Here is an 11,023-nt window from a genome sequence, read left to right on the forward strand (position 1 = left end):
AAAAAAATAAAAATAAATGCTATGGTATTGTTCATGGACTTTTCCAAAGTTTAAAGAATAAAAAAAGTAAAAAGTGAAGTGACATTCAGCCAAGTATGGTGACCCATACTCAGAATTTGTGCTCTGCATTTAACCCATCCGAAATGCACACACACAGAGCAGTGAACACACACACACACACACTGTGAGCACACCCCGGAGCAGTGGGGCAGCCATTTATGCTGCGGCGCCCGGGGAGCAGTTGGGGGTTCGGTGCCTTGCTCAAGGGCACCTAAGTCGTGGTATATGAAGGTGGAGAGAGAGCTGTTCATGCACTCCCCCACCCACAACTCCGTCCAGCCCGAGACTAGAACCCACAACCCTTCGAATGGGAGTCCAACCCTCTAACCATTAGGCACGACTTCCCCATGAATATTATTCATGATGCAGTAATTAAATATTTAACATCCTGTTTTGACGCATTGCAAAACTATTAGAACCCCGCCGTCATAAACTAGTCCCACAATAATAAAGTCTTAAATTCAAACTAAAATATATTTTTTCCTCTAATCACAAAATGGTGTAATAATCCTTTCTTAATGATTAAATATATAACAGCTCTGTGCCTCAACACTGCAGACAGTTTGACTGTAAAACTTTATATGTCCCACAGAGCAGCTGGGTCATGAAACCTTTTCACCTTGAATTTTAACCTCAGGTTTCCTCATGCATGATTCTGTCATACAGCTATGGCGGAGAGATTGATATCCTATTGCTTTATGCCTTCAGCTCATAAGAGCCTTACTCAGTCATCTTATGTAACAATAAAGCTATGCTCAGCTATTGTGTACAAAAGGGCAGTAATAGTAGAGTTTCATGGAAAAATCGATGCATCCCTCATTTATGATAGCAGCAAAACTGTGACTTGAAAAGAAACTTGAAAAGAAACAGATCTAAATCCATTGGCACACTGGAGTGAAGTTAATTCATATTTGAAAACCCAAATAACCCTCTAGAATTGTTTACAAACATCAGTCAATCAATCAGTTGATTTTCCTTATTTTAACTTCCAATTTATAGAATATGGCATTGATTTCACAGTAACCCAAGAAACAGATCAAACAGATGACTATTAATTGTATTGATCAATGATAATACCTATATGTAGTTCTGTATAATTAAAAATGTAAATAACTTTCCAAAATGGCAAATAAATAGGTATTTGAAAATAATAAAACAAAGTAAATTGACGTTTAAAATGTTAACTAAATGTATCAAATTATAAATTATATTTAATATTTATATATTGAAATTGATCAAAAATGCAAATGGCTTTTCTTTATTCATTTTCCAATGCTAAATCAATTTTATTTTACTGTTACATTTAACAAATTTAAAAACTTTTTTTTGAATTTATTTAGTCTTTTTGAATATTATTTTTAAAGTGACGCTCCCATTCCTCCCCCAACACCAAAACCTTAACTTAACTTAGCTCTTAGGGTAGATGGGACAATAAAAAGCTAATATTTAAGAGAAGAGACAATAACAGTCATGAATACAACAACTACAACTAAGTTTATACCCCAAAATATCCTAGGAAAAGCTTGTGGGATCATTAGCTGATGACGATCATTTTTATTTCTCAGAGTAAAGGCCTACTATTACTCAGTGTAGTGCAATAAAACATTTTGTTTGTTCTCTTAAAGTAGATAGATTCCCCGCTGGAAAACAAACAGCTTAGACATACCAATCTATCTCGTCTCCTAGCCTGGCCAAGCTTGTCGACAGCTAAGTTTAGCTGGTTGTGGTCTCAGAGTCTTATCAAGTGCTCAAAACCCCTCTAAAACCAGCAAAGGCTTGACACTTGTTTTTCAGCAGGGTAATGAAACTCGTAATTTATCTGTGGCGTTCTCTGAGATTGTGATGTTTTAGACTCCAAAATGTGTGTATTGGCTCTAGCAACAGTGAAAAACAAATGTTGAGATTGAGATTGAGTGCATAACCATATGAGGTAAGCACCTCCAGATGTTGAATCCAAAATCATTCCTACTTCAAAATCTCTATTTATGGGTGACTAGCCTCCCCTTTCTACATTTGTGATACCTTTGTGCTTCTCCTCTCACTGTTCAACACCCTTTGTTGTCCCATTGGTCTAGACTATGGGTTTCCAAACTTGGTCCTGGGGGGCCGGTGTCCTGCAGAGTTTAGCTCAAACACACCTGCCTGGAAGTTTCTAGTGTGCCTAGAAAGGCCTTGATTGGCTGATTCAGGTGTGTTTAATTAGGATTGGAGCTAAACTCTGCAGGACACCGGCCCTCCAGGACTGAGTCAGAGCACCCCTAGTCTAAATGTTACCCACTCAGCCCGACTAAAAAACTGACTCTCTTTCGGTTTCACCTCCAAACAGGGAAGAAGAACTCACTCCTGCTCCAAAAATTCCAGAAGGATCTGAACGCTGGCGTCTTCAACACTCAGGAGAACGAGCTGCTGAAGCAGATCATCCGGCAGGACCGAGAGATGGTGATGATGGTGGATCGGAAGCAGTCGGTCACGGGATGAACTCCACGCCGATGTCTGGAAACTCCATCATTAACTCTCCCGCCCAGCCACCGTTCAGTACAGCAACTGCCATTCTTGGGAACAACCAATTACAGCAGCAGGCCGCCCCACTAAGTTACAGCACCTCCGCTACTATAACCCCGTCAGGCCGCATGCCGCCCTCACAGGGCGTCACGTTTTCGGCACCAAGCGTTTCTCACGGCAACTTTGAGCACCTCTTCTGCAATCCCCCTACGCCCTTGCAGCAGCAAACAGGGGCAATAATGTCTCCTTGTTCGTTCACCACATCCATTTGCAGTCCCCCAGTGCAAACCCCTATAGCCAGCCGAACATTCCAGTACGGATCACCGACGGCCTCCCAACTGTCCCTTGTACAGCAACCCTTATCCCAGCAGCCCTCACCTGCCTCCATACCTCAACAACCGCCACAACAACAACAACAGCCGCAGCAATCAAAAGTGGCGTCTCCTCAGAGGAGCGATGTCCACAAGAGCGCACAGGTGCTCCAGTCAGGCAACCTGAGCAAGGACATACGCCACCTCTCTGCCTCGCAGCCATCACTGCCCCACGAGACCTCATTTGCTGCCCGGGCACATCCCACATCGGGCGAATCACTCGCTTCCATTCAGTCACCCATTGGATCCGTGGCAGGCGTCCAGGCCCCGGGCTCTGTCCTGCAAAGCGGCATCCGCTCCAACGTTCCACAGAGGGTTGCCCTTTTCCGGCAGATGTCATCGGGCGCATTACCACCGGTGCGCACGGCGCCCTCTAGTGCTCAGCACAGGGATTCCACAGGCTCCAGGAGAGAGTCGGCAGTCTTAACCAGTGCAGAGACGGAACAAGACAAGATGCGGTTCGCATCAAATTTATGATCCTGTTTTATGTTTTTTTTCATGTTCATTTTTTTAAAAGATATTTTGATTGATTTTTACGGAGAGACTAAAGAATGGGGAAAAGACTTTCCTCCAACTTCCTCTGAGAAAAAAATAACCTCATAGCTATCCTGAACAGAATTTCCTTATACTATATTTTAGACACATTTCCCCTTCAACTTAAGAATGTATATTGTACAAATATATATGAGCAAATCCAACTAGAATATTTGGTATTGACCACATGAGAAAACAACAATTCTAGTATAAACACAAGTCTTCCTCTCTAACATATGTGACTATAATGTGTCTGAAGATGTTCATTCCTGTTGATATTTTCCTTACAGTCTGGATTTTTTTGTTTGTTATTGTTTTTGTTACTGGAATGCTTCTGAATGTTATTTATTTACCATCTTTGTTCTCAACGAGATGACAAAACAAGTCCAGCATTCAGCAGCTTTTGGCATCACTGTGGAAAATGTTTGTGCAAATCGAACCTGGGAAATACTGAAATGTTTAAAAAGCACACCTAAAACTTTTAGCGGCTGGAAAAAAAAAAGAATAATATCAGAAAATGCTCAGAGCATCAAATCAAGGTGCAGTTTCGATCTCTGCAATACTTTGTGTTGTGCAGTAATTCCGTTGCGTTTCAAGACAGCATTTGTGCATTAAAGGGAATGTATTCTTTTTTCTTTTAATTTTTACAAAGGATGCGTGGTCAAATTGGATGGTTTTATTTTCTATATCTGATTTAAGGACAAGGCGGACATTATGAAATGTCACTTAAAGACTGTACATTTACTGTAGCAATATTTATAAAACTAAAGATTATCACCATTATGCAATAGACTGTGATATAAAGATTACCTATATGTGTGTTGTAAATAGTTTTGTAGAACTAGTATTTACAAAAGTAATGTGTGGTGCATTTCTCAAACATGGCAATGTCTTATCTCTGTCAGCCGCCTGGGTAATGCCTATACTGAATATGTGTGTGTTTGTGTGTGTATATATATATATATATATATATATATATATATATATATATATATATATATATATATATATATACACACACACACATATACATACATACATACATACATGCACACACAAATGGTAATATGTGACAACAAACATCAGAAACATTCATTAGAGATAAGAAAACCTTAATGCAAATAGTAGCATAACACAGTAGGTATACTAAAAACAATATAAGTATTTAAAAATAACATGCTGGTCAAATATAAAGGTATATGAGTGATTACAGTGGCACGAAACCACTGCAGTGGGGGGGGAGGGGGGTATGCATCTTCATCATCATCATCATCAGTAGAGCTTAATGCATTTAGCCAATGTTACATCATCATTTATGTTTAATCATCATCATTTTATGTTATGTTTGTAATGGGAATCGGATGATTTAGTTGATCATTTCCTGCGCTGATGTAACACAAGGAAGTGTTATAGGCTGCCTGCATACATCGATAAATGCTTTGTTTTATAATAGTTTCATGTTAATAATGTTTTTCTCATTGATCAGTATTAACAGATGTACACACTAATCCAACGTCATACTATTACATGGAAGTAGATGTTCTGGTTATGCTTTTTCCATATTTTTTTGCATTTAAAGACTTTGAAAAACATTCAAACTTGACATTCATGTATTTATTTGCTGTGCTAGTTTTACAAAAACACGTCAACCTTTAGGTCTAAGTTATGAAACATAAATATCTGTGACCTGCAGGCACAGCTGACACAACACAATTATGGAAATGGCCTGCAGAACCATTATGTATGTTTTCAAGAGAAACTATGTGAATCCGACAAAGAACAGATGAGGAAATATAGACGTTAAAAGAAAGAAAACCAGAAGCTGCTTTGCATTAAGGTTTTTATCTCTCCCGTATGTTGATTCATCCAGTTTGGGGCTTTAGACTTAGCATGTCAGTTATCTATATTGGAGGTAAAACAGATTTAACTAGGGGTAACCAGCAGCTGTGACCCCATCTATTTTTAATTTATTCATTCAATATTGCTACTGAAAGTCGGTTGAACAATGCAAAAACTCATCTGACCTGTGCAAAGTCTCCAAGCCCCCTTGCACAATGTTTAAAAGATAACAGTATAAAAAAAAACATTAAAAAAAACACGTGTCAGTACTGTACCAGTGCAAATCCCATACAGCGACCATAAACGCATGCATTGTCACAAATAGGCTACTTAAAAGAGAAACTATTTAAAAAACGTTGATGTTTAAATGTATCGTGAGATTATGTTTTTTTGTTCATTGTCTGCTTAGACGTTCTCTGTGCATATCAGAAACAATGCATTTTCATGAAAAGGACATTCTTAAGTATTTGTGCCTAAACTATAGCCATGTTTCATCCTGTTCATTTTATGAGTGTGACTCATTCGCGCACACGTGTATGTAAACAAGTGTATACGTCTATGTTCAGTGTTTTCCGACAAGAACAAAAAGCAATGGGAATGGCCAAACATATCGGAGCAAAAGGATGACATTTGCTCGGCGCGTGCGATTGACATACTAGTGAAAATACCAAGTATATCTATTCGCGAACAAATCAGTATCAGCTGGAATCACGACAGATCATTGGTTAAATGTGTGTGGAAGTTAGCTTTTTTAGCCACTGGTGTTGGCTTTGATGTTGTGTGGAATGAAACCGGCCAAAGTGAAACATTTCAAAACAAACTTTCTTTGTGAATTGCACTTTCTGTTTAAAGAAATAGAGAAACTTAGATGCAGAAACCCATGCATTAGCTGGTTAACTAAAGGGGTTGCTGCATCATCCAGAATCACATCCTCTGCCCCTGGCCAACGGGACGACCTTTGTGTTCAAATGCAACAAAAAGCGCTTAACTCCTGCTATGCCATGGTGTATAGAGACTAGTGTACAGATAGGACGGTCAGCGGTATTCTGGGTATCTGCTATTTTTTGAAACTGTACTTGCCTTCGGAGGGGAACGCTTCCCGTATTAATGTGCTTTTTTCCTCTCAGCTTTAAACACTGTTAGAATTCGGGATTGGGAAGGAGAGGCATTCATTCAACAATACACTAAAAAAGAGAATGCTGTCACTTTCTGAGGAGGCATTTAAGAAAACCAGCACATATCTTTGTATGTTTGTTTGTTTTTATCATATGTGTTTATGTGATGGGAAACGAACAATGCAAAAGGAAAAGGAGGAGTGATGTTAAAATAAAGGGAAAAACCAAAACGGTTGGTTTGCAGCCTCCACGATTCAGGTGAAATCATTCTGTTTGATATGTTCAATGACGTGATGCAAAATGAAGGAAGGTTCTAGAACAGGCCTCAAGCTCTTCTTTATCTCAGCTATATATTTTTTTCATTATGCTTGTTCATGTACACCAATGCTTGGTTTAAAAAATAAAAAAAAAAATAAAAAAATATGGGGGAAAATCATTCAATAAATATACATGAACAATTAGTTACTTGATCCTGAATAAAGAAAGGTACATGTATACTTTCTTACACCTATATGCAGACAAACGGTGTTTGTCAAAAAATTATTTCAATTTTCATTATTTTTTGGTTTTATTTTGTTTCTTTGTAAATAATAAACCTTTAAAATATAGAGAAAAAAATAAAAGAACTATTGCCATTTACCACCAAGCTTCAGTGTGATTTTGTGATGAGTTGCCATTTAATCTTCAACTTTTGCTTGCGTTATTTATTATTAGATTTACAATATACAGACATGACTGAGGTGTGCAATTACATTTTGCAGTTATGTATGAGTTCAGATTTTAATATTGGCTCATGAAAAATGGTAAATATTCTTTGCTAAAATCTCAGGCGTGGTTACAAACAGTTGCGCCATTATTATGATGCCAATCTAGACATACACTCTCACATATAACGTTTACAAAAAAGAATTTCCACAGCAACATCACATACAAAATGTGCCCCAAAGAACCTTTCAATGAACAGTTCTTAAAACAACCATTTTTTTTTTTAGAAGTTTGAAGACCATTTTAATAATCTGAAGAACATTTTAAATAACCTTTTGTCTAATGGAAGGGTTGCATGTTAAAGTTTCTTCATACTGTTGAACCATCAATGCCAATAAAGAAAAAAAAAGAATAAAACCATCAGTATCTTGATCTTCAACAGCCTTGCAAACACACAGAACCCCTAGCAGCATCCAAAGTCACTCAGAACCACACTGCAGTGCTTTGGAAACACTTCTGATAACACATATAAAGATATTAAAATCATTCACTAAATCAATCCAATTTTTGCTGGTTTACACAAACAACTAACAACAACACTGAAGAAATCCATTCACTGTGAACACAAAATAGTCCAGTCTGTAAAGCCAAGCTCTTCACAGGTAAAAGGAAAGATTGATCTAACCAAATCCTTTTGTTCCCTTGTTCAAGAACCCTCCATTGTGTGTCCAAAAGCTGAATCCAGACATGATTAATCCACATATAATGACTGTCAATTTTAGGTGACAGTAGAAAAGTCCAAAATCATTTAGTCTGTTTGGAGAAAACTGAATAATTGTATAATGTAGGACCCAAAACACATGCAAGGAGGAAACAGGGGTGGAAGAAGGCCTAGAAACCAACTTAAAAATCCCCTTCACTTCCTGTTGTGTCCAGAATTAGAAATATAGATGAACTATTTAACATTTTCTTATTGTTAAGGTCATCTTGCTTTCTGTGCTGTATAAGTACAGAGATTTAAAAGATAGTGTGTGACACAGTGATCGTGGGAGAGAACGGAATATAAATTTGGAGAAAGGAACAGAGAAGACATGTCAGTGACTCTTGTGGTGAAATAAAAAATCATTTCTTTGGGATGGTCAGGATTTCCATTCATTCCCCTCGGAGGCTGTTATCAGTCATGAAGTATTCATGCATTGAGACAGAACCCTCTCATGGTTGGTGCTGATTAACAGGACACTTTACACACACTTTGGATACATAATTCACAATCCTCAAAACAGGGATTATTAGACTTCTGCATGCCTAATAAATCTGAGATAGAATGAAACATTTGCATCTCTTAATATATAAATCCTCTTCAGGGTTTGATTAATGACCAAAACTAGATTATTAATCAGGATTTCATAATACCCTTACCCTAATTTACCCTTAAATATAAAAACAATTAAAAATTTTAAGAATACAATTTTTAAGATGTTAAAGTTCAGAAAATAATCTTGCCTTTCATTAACGTCCAGTTTTTTTATGCAAAAAATAAATAAATCCAACATCTGTCTAAAACATTTCAATAAACAATATATATATATACACAATATATATATATATATATATATATATATATATATATATACACACACACACACTGTATGTATATATATATATATATATATATATATATATATATATATATATATATATATATATATATATATATATATATATATATATATATATATATATATATATATATATATATATATATATATATATATATATATATATATATATATATATATATGTATGTATGTTAATATTTTAAGAATGTAGTTAAAGACCAGATGGCTTTGAATGAATGTTCTATTAACATAGTTAATTATTACTGGAAGAAAGTTTGGTTTATTTTAGAGAATCTTGCTGGAACATCAGCCTACATTTCTGAGAATGTTCCCTATTACAGTAGCTGGAACGAGACAGATGAAAAAATGTAATAAAGTTTGAAAGTGTTTTCTCAGTGTATTGCATCAATGCATCAATTTTTCTGTCAGTGAAGGAGACAAGAAAGTCATGGGGTGAATTCAGGTTGATTGATTGCTATTAAAATGACTGGAGAATAATGTCCCAATCATCCTGAAGTAACCACGACAGGTTTGGAACAACATGAGGGTGATTAAATGATGAAAGCGTTTTCAAATTTGGGGTTAACTTTTTCTTATTATTTTTATTTACAGCGTACATCCGTTCAGGCAACCAAACCTAAAACAGCGAGCCTGTCCTCCAACAAAAAACGACCATTGAAAACAGATGTGTTTCACATGACAATAATTCAGCGAGAATTCCTATATATAGCAAATGTAATTTAAGAAACCAAGCTATGGGTTTGGAAAAGGTCAAAGGAACAAGGCAAGTCTTCATAAGTATTTACCAAGTCAGTGGTTATGAAACAATGTTTTCATATTAGTATAGCCTACACATATATATAGAGGTCTATATAGCATATATAAATACATGCTAAATAGAAAAACCTTAATTATTTGTGTGTGTATTTATGTATACATGTATATATATTCTGAAGTTGCTTTTCTCTTATAGGCTTTAACTCTGACCCAAAGCCCAAAATTTCTACAATGGATTTTTTGTTTCACTTACAAAATGTTTCACTCAAAAGCACGTCACATTAATGAAGTAAAAATGGTTGCGAAAGTTCCACACAGATAGATTTATTATCTTCAGAATATGAATATTTATAGGAATGCTAAAGCATCTCATCAGAATTTGTGTCAGCGTAACTGACCGCTGGCAGAAAGTGAATTAGTGTTAAACTTGATTTATTGGTTTCCCGCACAGCTGAAGGTTACCTTTGGGTAATGGAGGATGCCGCAGCTCAGTAATCTTCTGCGACTTCTGTAATTGCATTATTTCATAATGGTTATATATTTTAGGTGGCATTGATAACGGGAGTGAATAAAAAAACAAAAAAGATTAATATCTCTTGGTGGATTTGTGCTGTATGGATTTATTATCTGATTGCGTATAAATCGGAATTTCATTACGGCACTGTCAAGATCTTGAGATCAATGATGCCGCTTCCTCCAGCCAATCAGATTATTGCAGTTTATTGAACTGGCAGAGGTTGTTGAGGTAATTGTTTGGGGTTAAAATGTTAAGCATGATACAGTAATCAGAGACAAGTTTCATGGACTTATTGTCCAAAGATCAAAGATGCACATCTGAGAGAATAAAGCTTAGTTGTCCTACAGGCAACTTTATTTGTATTGCAGATTTTGCATAAAATAAAGAACATTTATTACTTTGCATATATATACAAATATAAGATTTTGATAATTTCAATGATCCTGTGTAAATTCCTAAAAGCAAAAATTATTCCATGCACCCTCTTAATAATAATACAACATTTTTGAAATATTAAAATTTGAAAATGTTTTCCAGAATAGTTTTAGATGGAGCTTAAAAATGCAGCCAGGCCACTTTAACTTGGGCAGTAATTTTATTTTTTAACAATTGGTATTATTTACAAAAATTCAAAACAAATGAAAAATGTAAACAAATTTTAGAATCAACAAAAAAAAAAAAAAAAAAAAGAGCATCACAGTGCAAGACAGTAAAACTGTAGGGAAGCACATATTCAAAGGCAGCCATCATCTCTGGACTTTCAGGATTTGTAGGCATTCTATTCAAGGTGACTTCAGAGGCACTTTTACAAATTTACTTCCTTTTTAATGCCAGATGCTTTGTTATTTGATTTCAATAAAATAATTATTACAGCTACTCAAGACTGGATATATACTAAAGAAAACATATAATGTATCTCTACCTTTTTTATTTATTTTAATTTTTATTTATCTTAATTCTTTCACTTTGAATACATGTATATAT

The 11,023-nt window shown here is 35.8% G+C and overlaps 1 pseudogene; it reads left to right on the forward strand.

Moving 5' to 3' along the window:
• Positions 1-1,985: 1,985 nt before the first annotated feature.
• On the forward strand, positions 1,986-4,195 carry LOC113100028 (potassium/sodium hyperpolarization-activated cyclic nucleotide-gated channel 1 pseudogene; annotated as a pseudogene).
• The last annotated feature ends 6,828 nt before the right edge of the window (positions 4,196-11,023 follow it).

This window comes from Carassius auratus, unplaced genomic scaffold (assembly GCF_003368295.1).
Source record: "Carassius auratus strain Wakin unplaced genomic scaffold, ASM336829v1 scaf_tig00217109, whole genome shotgun sequence".
Taxonomy (NCBI): Eukaryota; Metazoa; Chordata; class Actinopteri; order Cypriniformes; family Cyprinidae; genus Carassius; species Carassius auratus.